The following is a 13341-nucleotide window of genomic DNA, read 5'->3' on the forward strand; positions in this document are numbered from 1 at the left end:
TTTGTATCATCTACAAATCTGGAGATCATACATTTAGTTTCCTTGTCCAGATCATTAATATACAAAGTGAATAGTTGGGATCCTAGCACAGATCCTTGTGGTACCCCATTAGTCACTAGTGTCATTTGGAATGCCATGGGAGGAATTCTTCAGCCATTCATGCCGGCGGGATTCTCTGGTCCCGCCAGCAGCGCACTCCCTGGGTTTCGTGGCGGCATGGGGTGACATCAATGGGAAATTCCATTGACAGCAATGGGACCATAGAATCCCACTGCCAGTGAACAGTGCGCCACCTCCCCTGGGCCTGATGGCCTATATCCTAGGGTATTAAAGGAAGTGGTAGCAGAGACAGTGGATCCATTGGTTATAATATTCCAAAATTCCCTGGACATGGGAAAGGTTCCAGTGGATTGGAAAAATGCTAATGTAATGCCCTTAATCAAAAAGGGAGGGAGGCAAAATGTGGGAAATTACAGACCAGTTAGTTTAACATCTGTCGTTGGGAAAGTGTTAGAATCAATCATCAAGGAAGCAATTTCAGGACATTTGGAAAGTCAAAACGCTATCTATTAGAGTCAGCGTGGTTTTATGAAGGGCAAATCCTGGCCGCGATTCTCCCATCCCGACCCGCAACATTTCTGGCAGGTCGGAGTGGGAGATGTGCATTGCCGGCCTTGTTCCAGGATTTGCGCATGCGCCGGGAATGCATGCACATCTCCCAAAGCCGGAGAACAGTCGCAGGTCAGACCATGCTGGAAACCGGCGGGAAGGCAGGTAAATCATTTAAATCTTTTTAAAATATGTTTTAAATGTAGTTTGAATGTAATTATTGGGAACATATTGGTCCTGATTGAATCACCCACCCCGCCAGGAGTACTTCATTCTGGCGGTGTTTAGAGTAGCTCCTCATGTTTGGGGAACTAGCAGGAGACCCCACCGGAATGAAGGGGGGCAATCAGGGCCCCCAGGGGGTCAGGAGGCAGGGGGGTGGTGCACCCTGGGCATGAGCACCCTGGCAGTGCCAGCCTGTGCCTCCTGGAACTGCCCGAGGGGCAAAGTACCCATTCCCAGGGGGGCACTTCGGCACTGTCCACCGGACATCGGGCAGTGCCATGGAGGCACAGTGATTGAGCTGGCCAGCAAACGGGGAGACTGACAGATCAGGGCCACTGCACATGCGCAGAGTTCCAGAACTATCAGATTCTGGCGCGAATAGGCCCTGCCTCCCCCCGGGTTTTTAATTAGATTCACAATTGGGACTTCTGCAGTGCAGAGAGTTGGTGATTCGAGTGAGAACTTGAACCCTCAAAACAGTTGTGAATTAGAACAGCTTTCCTGCCAATTCAGTACTTTTGGGAGAATTGCCCCTTATATTTGACTAATTTGCTAGAGTTCTTCGTAGATGTAACAAGCAAAGTGGATAATGGGGATCCTGTAGATGTAGTATATCTGGACTTCCGGAAGGCGTTTGATAAGGTGTCGCACAAAAGGTTAATTCACAAGGTTAGATCACATGGGATTAGGGGTAATTTATTAGCTTGGATAAGTGACTGGCTGATGGACAGAAGGCAGAGAGTCAGGATAAATGGGTATTTTTCTGGAAGGCAAGAAGTAACTAGTGGTGTACCACAGGGTTCGGTCCTTGGGCCCCAGCTATTTACAATCTATATTAATGACTTGGATATAGGGATAGCGACTCTAAATTTGCAGATGACACAGTCGGTTGCAATGAGGAAATAAGAACCTTACAAATGGATATAAAGGTTAGGAGGTGGTTAGGAGAGTGGGCCAAAATGTGGCAGATGTGTGAGGTCATGCATTTTGGGAAGAAAAATGGGAAGGTGACTTATTATCTAAATGGAGAACGACTTTGGGGTGCTCTGATGCAGAGGCATCTGTGTATCCTCATTCATGAGTCGCAGAAAACTAGCATGCAGGTACAACAAATAAAGAAAGCGAATGGAATGTTGGCATTTAAAGCTAAAGGAATAGAATATAAAGGTAAGGAAGTATTGTTGAAACTATACAAGGCATTGGTGAGGCCGCACCTGGAGTATTATGCACAGTTTTGTTTCCCTTATTTGACGAAAGATGTAGTGGCATTGGAGGCAGTTCAGAGGAGGTTCACTAGATTGATTCCAGAGATGAGGGGTTTGTCGTATGAAGAGAGATTGAACAGTTTAGGCCTATACTCTGGAATATAGAAGAATGAGGGGAGATCAAATTGAGGTACTCAAGATGATAAAAGGTATGGATAAAGTAGACATAGAGTGAATGCTTCCTCTTGTGGGGCATTCTAGGATGAGAGGTCATAGTCTTAGGATGAAGGCTAGCAAATTTAAAACAGAGTTGAGGAGAAACTACTTCTCCCAAAGGGTTGTGAACCTGTGGATTCCACCACCCCAAAGTGTGGTGGATGCTGAGACAGTGAGTAAATTTAAGGATGAGTTAGACAGATTTTTAATTGGTAATGGGTTGAAGGGTTATGGGGAGAAGGCAGGAAAATGGGGATGAGGAGCATATCAGCCATGATGGAATGGCGGAGCGGACTCAATGGGCCGAATGGCCTAATTCCGCTCCTATATCTTGTGGACATGTGAACATATGAACCTCCCACTGCTGAGAAACACATGGCTGGGAAGCTGGAGAATTCCCCCCCCCCCCCCATGTTTTCTGCACTCAATATCTCTATTTATGAAGCCCAAGATCCTAAATGTCACTTTTTTAGACTACCAGTAAACTCCAGACTGCTAAGAATGAGAATCATTCTTATATGCTGCAAAAAAAGGAAAGTAGTTTTTTTCTTGGCTGTGGCTCCAGCAACAATCAGCAACTACGTTCACCACCCACTCACAATGTCAGGAATGGCAGGACTTAGAGATTAACTGCACATCATTTAAATTCACAACCACCCAGAAGCTAACATGTGTTGAATCAACTATAAAATATATGCTTACAGAATATCCAATTGGTCCAGCCTGTGTGGCTTCAGGTTATAATTGGAATTTGTTATTCATGACTGACAATGAGTGCTCATGTCAGTCACTTGTTCATTTTACAATAATATCAATAGTATCAATGCATTCCTATAAAAGGTAGAAAAAACTGTACGGTCAGACTGCTCAAACCCTACAAATTGCCCCCACCTCACCCTGGAAGGAAAGTGGTAGACAGGCGATATACTGGAAAGAAGCCCACTCTGCAGCCATAACACGCTGCTGGAGACTGGAAAAGCTGACAGCCTCTCCCTCAATGCGACGAAGTCCCGTTCTCAAGAGCTATGGTGGGCAGCTCCAGCAGTCCTGGCAGTTTCAGAGCTCAGCAGTGGATGCTGCCAGGACTGCCAAGAGAAGCAAGCAGAGAGAGATCAGAGAGCCAAAGGAAGTGGGGGGGGGGGGGGGGTGGGGGGGAGATCAGACAGCCAAGGAAGCGGGGAGAGCAGGGGGAGTGTTTGGGGCGCACCGTTTTGGAGGATAGATGGCAAGCAATGAAGTGAGGGGACCTTTTCACTGGTGCATACAGGGCATTCCATGAATGATGTACTTCCTTCCTTTCAGCCCTTTTTCAATCTGGCCTTGAAAAAACATACTGCCCACCCCTCTCTATCTGTCCATCCCAACTGCATTATGGCATGGGCAGTGTAATATCCCAGTTAATCGGCTTGGTAACAAGCTCAATGGATCTTCATGCCTGGGAGGGAGGGGGCTGTAAAATGCAGCCGATAGTGCAGAAAAAGCATTTTAAAGCAGTGAAGGTTTTTGCAGAGAAGTCTAAAATTATGCACTCTTTCGTATACACACCCTTAGTTACAAAATACTTAACAAAAGATTGAGTGGATGTTAAATTTACAGAGTTTCAGTTTTGTTACCGAATTTGACTCTGGAAAAATGGTGCACTGACTTGTTATCAAATAATCATCATCAAAACATTTGATGGAGATTTGACCCTGTGAGAGAAACTAGGCCACTTGCCTGAGAGAGCTAACACTTTAACTGCTGGGTTAGTGCTGGAGTTGTTCGATGCAGTGTGTGTGCGTGTCTTCTAGTTTTCCAGCACATTTACTTTTGACCTTTTTCACCATCCCCATTCTTTTCATTAAAACCTGTTAGATCATGTGTATTTTATTCATTGTTAGGAATGCCTAAAAACAGAATAAGAGCAAAACCTCCTCTGCTGACGACAATGTTTGGTTCTCAGATATGATGACTCAATCTTTCCATTTTTATTCCAATGTGATAGGGTTGATACTCTGGTTTATGGACCTATGGTATTTTTGACAGATATGTAACAAAAGTACTTTTACATTTTAAGTTGTTAGAAATGGGGAAAATTCAACAAGTTATATGTAATACTGGCTGAAATTCTCCCATCACACCTGCCGCGGGAATCGTAGCTGGTGAGACAGAGAATTTGGTCGGACTATTTAAAGGTCCTTTGAGCTCGGGTGAGAATTTCCAGTCTTGGGGTGAGCACGGTCGGAAAATCCCGCCCATAATTTTATGTTGAAACAATTAAAATAAGTTAAACAAACTAAGGGACAAATCAAGAGAGCAGCCCCTTAAAGGGACACTGCATCAAATAAAAAACAATTGCAAAGGATACTTAAAATATCAAATCAAAATGTGACATAATAACCCAGTCCCTGCGGTGCCCACCGGGTACAGAGCTAATGTGGAATGGTCAGCTTAGACATTCAATCAGAAATCAGCTGGAAATATACACATTCAATTCATGAACAACAACAGTGTGGAAAACACGGATACTATGTGCGAAATTTTCCAAATGCTTTGTATAAGTGCTGGCTCTATCAAGAAAACAGGTTGCACAGCTAGATTTTATCACCAGATACTGAAATTCTGCAGATGTCTCTGACACTGTAATGGCAGGGACTCAGAGCCGGCTTGACCAAGATCTCAGCACATTTTTAAAGGGCACCCTGATCTGCCTTAAAAAAATACTGCCCCCCGCCTTACCCCACCCCACTCCCACCCAGGAAATATGGAGAATCCCACCCAACATGCACTGGGGCAAACCCCTCCCCTACAGATAAGGGGAACATCCCCACAATGCACTGGGACAATGCCCCCCTCTACCCATGGATAAGGGGAACACTCCCAACACACAAGCACACACCCCGCCTACCCCCCACCTCACACACACAGGCACCGGGAAACTCCTGAAAGCAGCACTGGGACAACCCCCATGGATACAGGAAACACTCCTCCAACTTACCCCACACATAAGGAAGAACCCCCAGTGGAGTTCCCCAGAGGTCCTGCCCCTGGCACTGCCCATCCATAATTGCCCTTGAGTAGGCACTGCCGAGCCATCTTCTTAAATATAACTGAATGGCTTGCTAGGTCCCTTTTAAAACTGAACCATGTTGTTGTGGGTCTGGAATCAGGTTTAGGCCACTCACATTAGACTAACATTCTCCCTGATTTCTTACAGGAGAAGCTGGTGCATTCAGAAATAAACATGGACAAGATAAGAGCAAGCATGCCCTGTCCCCAATGGAGGAAGGTGTGTTCAACCTTGTAGAAATGTGGTGCAGCAGGCCCATTGCTTCTGGTGAAGTTGAAGGACACATTCCTGTAGTTTTCTGAATATGTTACTCTCTTTTTCCCTTCTCACTGCAATCTCAATCTACTCACTCTACATGGCAAAGAGCATCTGCTTTGAGAAGCCATTCATCTGTCTCTGTTTGGCCTTGCCACTAACTGTTGCCACTAACCATTGGTCCTATCTTCCAGAAGCTGAAGAGAGCCCAAAGTGAGCAGAAGACAAGAAGGGGAGAACATCAGAAGAAGAAGAAGCCTTCACTTGACTTTACCTATGCGAGCACCAGCTCAGAGACTAGCGCCACACAAAGTTTGAAGAGTAGGCTGGAGGGATCTGCAATGGGTGATGCACCTAACATTACGTCACAAGCACTGAGTACGTGGGATAATCCAGGAAGCAGATCACCAGAGAGAGCTTATAGATCATAGAATCCTACAGTACAGAAGGAGGCCATTTGGCCCATTGAGTCTGCACCGACCACAGTCCCACCCAGACCCTATCCCATAACCCTATGTATTTACCCTAGCTAGTCCCCCTGACACTAAGGGGCAATTTAGGATGGCCAATCCTCCTGACCCGCACATCTTTGGACTGTGGGAAGAAACCGAAGCACCCGGAGGAAACCCATGCAGACACGGGGTTAACGTACAGACTCTGCGCAGACAGTGACCCAAGCCGGGAATCAAACCCAGGACCCTGGCACTGTGAGGCAACAGTGCTAACCACTGTGCCACCATGCCAACTCTTTCACAGAAAGCACTGGTGTAGCGCTCCAGGCTCCATTCTGTAAAGGTGGTGATTGAGAATAGAATCAGAATGTATAAGTACCAGCAAGTTTGTGCATCATAGTTGGGAGGGACCCTGCTCCAATTTGCATGTTATCTTTATGCAGGGCATCAAATCTATGCAACCTAATTTGGGGGAAGTGTCAGCACTATGAACACTGCAGCGGGGTTCATGGTGATGGAAACTTTGGTAACAGTTCTGACGGCTTAGCTGAGAGCTCAGATTTCTGCCATCTTGACTCTAGTTTGGGGCATCTCCTTTGACTCTCATAGTAGGAGGCAAAATAAACAAGCTTCGACAACATTACGCTTGTGTTCTGTTTTCACACAAAGCAGTGGGAGAGCCGAGACTCACCCTCAAGGGAAAGAGACATGTTGCCCTCTCTCACATTTATTCACCAAGCAGTCTCTTAGCCTGTGTCCTTGTTGGTTCTAGACAGTCAACTCAGCCAAACTGTCCAACAAATGGCAAGACATAGCAGTGTGTGGCTGGGTCTCATTGGCCAAATCCCCTGGAGACTTTGGACCATCTCAGATGCCTTCAGTGGGATTTCAGCAAAGTTTCCCCTAGCCAATCTGCAGTCACAGAGAGTACCCCCTCTCACTGACTCATCAGAATGAGTAAATGGGCTCAGAGTCAGGCACTCGGATTTTGTACAAAGTTGATTTTAAGTTTGCAATTATTAACTTCAAAATTATGGCTGCAGAAGAATCTTTACGGTTTTGGCTTTTAGCTGGTGATTTTCAGCATGAAAGATTTTTATATTAACTACCAGTCTCTCCTCATAACTCTCTCTTATTTGTTTTTTCACTTCCCCTCTAAACCTTATATATTGATTGATTCTGAATTTTCCATCCAGCTAACATCAATCATATCCACTCTTTTTCAGCTTCATATTATTCTCCATTTGTTCCATCATTTGGGAAGCTCTGGATTTATTTGCCCTGTCTTTCTCCTTCATAAGAATGTGCCTTGACTGTACCTGAACTATCTCCTCTATAAAGGTAGCCCATTGCTCCGTTACATCTCCAGATTTTTAAAATTTTTAATTCCAATTCAATCAAATCAAGTCCAATTCAGAGTCTCAACAAGTTGAGACATTCCCGATCCAAGCTGACAAGACAGGGCTCTCACCTCCTGTCTTGGGCTTGATCGACATGATCCAAGCTGATTGGAGTAGGCATAGCTCCCCCTCCAAGGCTTGATCTCATTTGCATCTCAGCCAAAAGGCCGAGATGCCACTTTTAAAAATTGCTTCAAATGAAGCTAAAATGTAACCTAATGACTCCAACCAAGCACAGCCTGTCGATACTACACTTGATCTTAGCCAAAAGGCCTACATCTCCAGATTTTAAAAAAATACTTTTCCAATTCAATCAAACCAAGTCCAATTCAGAGTCTCAACAAGTTGAGATATTTCCAATCCAAGCTGACAAGACAGGGTATGCGACCCTTTACCCTGTCTTGGGCCTGATCTACATGAGCCAAGTTGATTGGAGTAGGCAGACATCTCCACCCCCAAGGCTTGATCTCATTTGCATCTTAGCCAAAAGGCCGGGATGCCGCTTTTAAAAATTGTTTCACATGAAAATGAAGCTTAAATGTAACCCAATAACTTCACCCAAGCGCAGCATCCGATCCATACTACACTTGATCTTAGCCAAAAGGTGATAAGAACAGATACTACACTTGATCTTAGCCAAAAGGCCGAGAAGCCTACATTTCCAGATTTTTAAAAATACTTTTCCAATTCAATCAAATCAAGTCCAATTCAGAGTCTCAACAAGTTGAGACATTTCCGATCCAAGCTGACAAGACGGGGTTGCAACCCTTTACCCTGTCTTGGGCCTGATCTACATGAGCCAAGCTGATTGGAGGAGGCGCAGGTCTTCCTCCTCCAAGGCTTGATCTCATTTGCATCTTAGCCAAAAGGCCGAGATGCCGCTTTTAAAAATTGCTTCATATGAAAATGAAGCTTGAATGTAACCTAATGGCCTCAACCAAGTGCAGCATCCACATAACTACACTTCTCGGCCTTTTGGCTAAGATCAAGTGTAGTATGGATTGGATGCTGCACTTGGTTGAGGTCATTAGGTTACACTGAAGCTTCATATGTTTCATATGAAGCAATTTTTAAAAGCGGCATCTCGGCCTTTTGGCTAAGATGCAAATGAGCTCAAGTCTTGGAGGAGGTGTTGCTTTGCTCCTCCAATCAGCTTGGCTCATGTAGATCAGGCCCAGGACAGGGTGATTTCGTCGCTTGCCATGTCTTGTCAGCCTGGATCGGAAATGTCTCAACTTGTTGAGACTTTGAATTGGATTTGATTTGATTGAATTGGAAAAGTATAAAAGAAAAAATCCGCATAACTACACTTGATCTTAGCCAAAAGGCCGAGAAGCGATCATCTCCAGACCTACATCTCCAGATTTGGTCAGGCTGTGGATAGTCTGCTTCAGAAGGCTAATAATTTGCTCCATCAGAGCAGTGGTGGAGGTAAGGCTTTGATTGTAGCACATTGATGCGCTACTCAAACACGAGGCCTGATGCTCGGTAAATGAAAGGCTTTTATTTACTGTAATGAAGCAGCCAGTAATTATATACACTATCCCAGACTGAAGGGGTCCCGGCCAGAGCAGGGACTCTTATACCTCTCCCAGGAGGCGGAGCCCGACTGGGATGTGCCACAACACTACAGTACGAAGGTGTAACAACCCCACCCTAACCCCAACAGCAACAATAGCACAACCCAACATTAACATATGTACATCCTTGTAGTACTGGCCAGACCCTGGCTCAGTACTATCCAGTGGGAACCAACGATGGTTCACCACATTCACCCCTCCTTTGAGAACAAAGGCCGGCGGGGTACAAAAAACAGAATAAAATGTCAGCAGTCTATAAGTTCAGACGGTCAGGGGGACCGCACCGTCGTTGTGACCTCCTCAATACCGGCGGTGACACCGGAGTAGGCACTTGCGGTGGCGTTCTCCCCAAGGTGGCGCCAGCTGTTCTTCCATGGACTCACAGGCCGGTTGACCCTGAGGTGACGGTAGTCCATGGGATCCTGACACGCCCTGCAGTGGCGACCATCTTCTGGGCTCAGGCAAGCTGTACGTGGGAGTAAAAGGGTTAAGCAATGGTCCCGATGCTGCCCGCGCCGTGTCCGGGGAAGAAACAAGAGTTAAAGGGTTTGAAACAGGGGGTATGGGAGCGACAGGGGTTGCTACGTCCCCTGCGGGCGCCAGGTCTCGGATCGAGACCGTGTCCTCTCGCCCGTCAGGGTATGCCACATAGGCATACTGAGGGTTGGCGTGGAGGAGATGGACCTGTTCGACCAACGGGTCGGACTTGCGGGCCCTTACATGTCGCCGCAGGAGGACGGGTCCTGAGTACGTCAACCAAGACGGTAATGAGGTCCCCGAGGAAGACTTCCGAGGGAATGAGAACATCCTCTTGTGGGGAGTAGCATTGGTTGCCGTACACAGGAGGGAGCGAATAGAATGGAGCGCATCAGGGAGCACCTCTTGCCAACGGGAGACTGGAAGACCTTTTGACTTCAACGCCAGTAAGACAGCCTTCCAGACTGTAGCATTCTCACGTTCCACCTGTCCGTTACCCCTAGGGTTGTAGCTCGTGGTCCTACTAGAGGCAATCCCGTATGAGAGCAGGAATTGCCTCAAGTCATCGCTCATGAACGACGAGCCCCTGTCGCTATGGATGCAGCCGGGGTACCCGAACAGGGTAAAGAGCTCACGGAATGCCTTGATAACTGTGGCAGCGGATGTATCAGAGCAGGGAACAACAAAAGGGAACCTAGAGTACTCGTCAATGATATTGAGGAAGTACACATTCCGATCTGTTGAGGGAAGGGGGCCCTTAAAATCGATACTCAGTCTCTCGAAGGGACGAGTGGCCTTGACCAAATGTGCCCGGTCAGGTCGGTAAAAGTGCGGTTTGCATTCCGCGCAAACCCGACAGCTTCTTGTTACTGACCTGACGTCCTCCACCGAGTAAGGCAGGTTGCGGGCTTTTATAAAGTGGTAGAGCCGAGTGAACCCAGGATGGCATAGGTCATTATGGAGAGCCTGCAAACGGTCCTCCTGTATACTGGCGCATGTTCCACGCGAGAGGGCATCCGAGGGCTCATTGAGTTTCCCTGGACGGTACATGATGTCGTAGTTATAGGTGGAGAGTTCAATTCTCCACCACAAGATCTTGTCATTCTTGATCTTGCCCCTCAGCGTGTTGTTAAACATGAACGCCACGGACCGCTGGTCCGTGATCAGGGTGAACCGTTTTCCCGCCAAGTAATGGCGCCAGTGCCTGACGGCCTCCACAATGGCCTGGGCCTCCTTTTCCACCGCTGAATGCCGAATTTCGGGGCCTTGGAGGGTGCGGGAGAAAAATGCGACGGGCCTGCCCGCCTGGTTAAGTGTGGCAGCCAGGGCGAAATCAGATGCATCGCTCTCCACCTGAAAGGGGATGGACTCGTCAACAGCGTGCATCGTAGCTTTCGCGATGTTGGCTTTCAATTTATCGAAGGCCAATCGGGCCTCTGGCGTTAGGGGAAAAGTCGTGGACTTAATGAGCGGACGGGCTTTATCCGCGTAGTTGGGAACCCAATGCGCATAATAAGAGAATAAGCCTAAGCATCTTCTCAGTGCTTTTGCACTAGCAGGCAAGGGAAGTTCAGAAAGGGGGCGCATACGGTCTGGATCAGGGCCAATGACCCCGTTTTCCACCACGTATCCTAGGATGGCTAAACGGCGCGTACGAAACACACACTTATCCCTGTTGTAGGTCAGGTTCAGGCGAGATGCAGTGCGTAGGAAATTCAGGAGATTCGTGTCGTGGTCCTGCTGGTCATGGCCGCAGTTGGTGACATTATCCAGGTACGGGAAGGTAGCCCGCAGCCCATTCTGGTCCACCATTCGGTCCATAGCACGCTGGAAGACCGAGACCCCATTGGTGACACCAAAGGGAACTCTGAGAAAGTGATACAAGCGACCATCCGCCTCAAAAGCCGTGTATTGTCGGTCCTCTGGGCGAATGGGGAGTTTGTGATAGGCAGACTTGAGGTCTATGGTGGAGAACACCCGGTACTGCGCAATCTGATTGACCATATCAGATATGCGCTGGAGAGGATACGCATCCAGCTGCGTATATCGGTTAATGGTCTGACTGTAGTCAATGACCATCCGGAGTTTGTTCCCGCTCTTGACCACCACGACCTGCGCCCTCCACAGACTTGCGCTGGGTTGTATGATCCTTTCTTTGAGGAGCTGCTGAACCTCAGATCTAATGAAGATCCGATCCTCAGCGCTGTCACGCCTACTTTTAGTCGCGATGGCTTGCAGCCTGGCACAAGATTCTGGAACAAGGAGGGTGTGGTGATCTTCAGCGTCAAGAGGCGTTGGGCAATTTGGAGGCTGCTGCTGTTTTCCCACTGCCAGTGAAGTGAGTGGCCCACCGTACTGTAGGGTTACACTCCTCAAGTGGACCATGAAGTTTAGTCCGAGAAGTATTGGCGCGCAAAGGTACAGCAACACTAGGAGCTTGAAACACTCGTAAACTGTGCCTTGCACCGTCAAAGTTACCACGCAACTCCCTAGCACGGCAACAGACCGGGACCTTGATGCCATAGAGATTGTCTGTTTGGCAGGTTGAATCTGGAGTCCACACCGCTTCACAGTGTCTGGGTGGATAAAGCTCTCAGTGCTCCCGCTGTCAAACAATAAATCACGTGGTCATTTACCTGGATATTCATCATAGATTTGTCAAGTCTATGAGGCTTGGCCTGATCCAGGATGATCGACGCCACCGTTGGTTCATGAGCGCCACTGCAGGCAGCTGAAATCGATTAGGAGGACCCCTGCTGGTCATTCGCGGTCAGTGTCGACCAACATGGCCACTCCCATGAGTCGCACGTGGGTGAGGGCGCCAAACTCAGCGACCCCTGGTGGTCACACACCTCCCACTCCGTCGACCGTAATGGCGTCGTCCTGGCCTCGCACGTGGACGAACCCCTCGATGACTTCGACGACGAAGACCCGAGCTCTGAGGAATCGCAGGCCGCACTGCCGTTCCTGGGTTTAGATCGGCACACTTTCGAATAGTGCCCTTTCTTACCGCATGCGGTGCACAACACAGCTTTAGCGGGACACCGTTGCCGAGTATGCTTCGCTCCCCCACAGAAATAGCACCGCGGGCCGCCCGGGGCTGCTGCCGTCGTCTGGCCCGAGTGTGAGCGCGCCATTACGCAGCATTTCGAACCCGAGGGACGAGGAGGGATTGGCGACTGCTCCTGCCACGTTGTCTCCACATGGTCCTCCGGATATAATACCAAGCTTTTGGAGGCCGTCTCGAGCATCTCCGCTAGCTCGATGGCCTGGGTAAGATCAAGGTTACCCTTCTCCAACAGTTTAAGTCGAATGTACGACGATCCGACCCCCGCCACAAACGCATCTCGGGCGAGGTCGTTCATGCTCTGCTCAGCCGACACAGCTTTGCAGTTACAGCCCCTGGCTAGCTGTAGGAGCTTGTTCGCATATTCCTCCATCGTTTCGCCAGACTGCCGTCGTCGAGTGGCTAGGAGGTAACGAGCGTGTATTTCATTGGGTGGTTTGATATAGCGCTTCTTCAGAAGCTCGAGGGCCTTAGTATAATCGGTGGCCGCACGGATCGCGAGGTAGACAGTGTCGCTTACCCTCACATGGAGGACCCGGAGTCTGTCATCATCTGTGGTGACCGCTGCGGAGGCTGCCAGGTAGTCTTCGAAACACTTCAGCCAGTGGTCGAAGGTGTTAGAAGCGCCCACCGCACGTGGATCTAGTGTAAGGCATTCCGGCTTCATGATTTGCTCCATACTCTCTCTTTTTTTTTCTTCTTCGACGAGAGTTTAACGACAGTAAATAAAATTGATGCGCTACTCAAACACGAGGCCTGATGCTCGGTAAATGAAAGGCTTTTATTTACTGTAATGAAGCAGCCAG

At 48.2% G+C, this 13341-nt stretch overlaps 2 pseudogenes; both read right to left on the minus strand.

Annotated features, from left to right (window-relative positions):
• Nucleotides 1–7918: 7918 nt before the first annotated feature.
• Nucleotides 7919–8067, minus strand: LOC144500158 (U2 spliceosomal RNA; annotated as a pseudogene).
• Nucleotides 8068–8662: 595 nt separating this feature from the next.
• LOC144500141 (U2 spliceosomal RNA) lies at nucleotides 8663–8751 on the minus strand (annotated as a pseudogene).
• Nucleotides 8752–13341: the final 4590 nt, after the last annotated feature.

The sequence above is a fragment of the Mustelus asterias genome, chromosome 10 (genome assembly GCF_964213995.1).
Source record: "Mustelus asterias chromosome 10, sMusAst1.hap1.1, whole genome shotgun sequence".
NCBI lineage: Eukaryota > Metazoa > Chordata > Chondrichthyes > Carcharhiniformes > Triakidae > Mustelus > Mustelus asterias.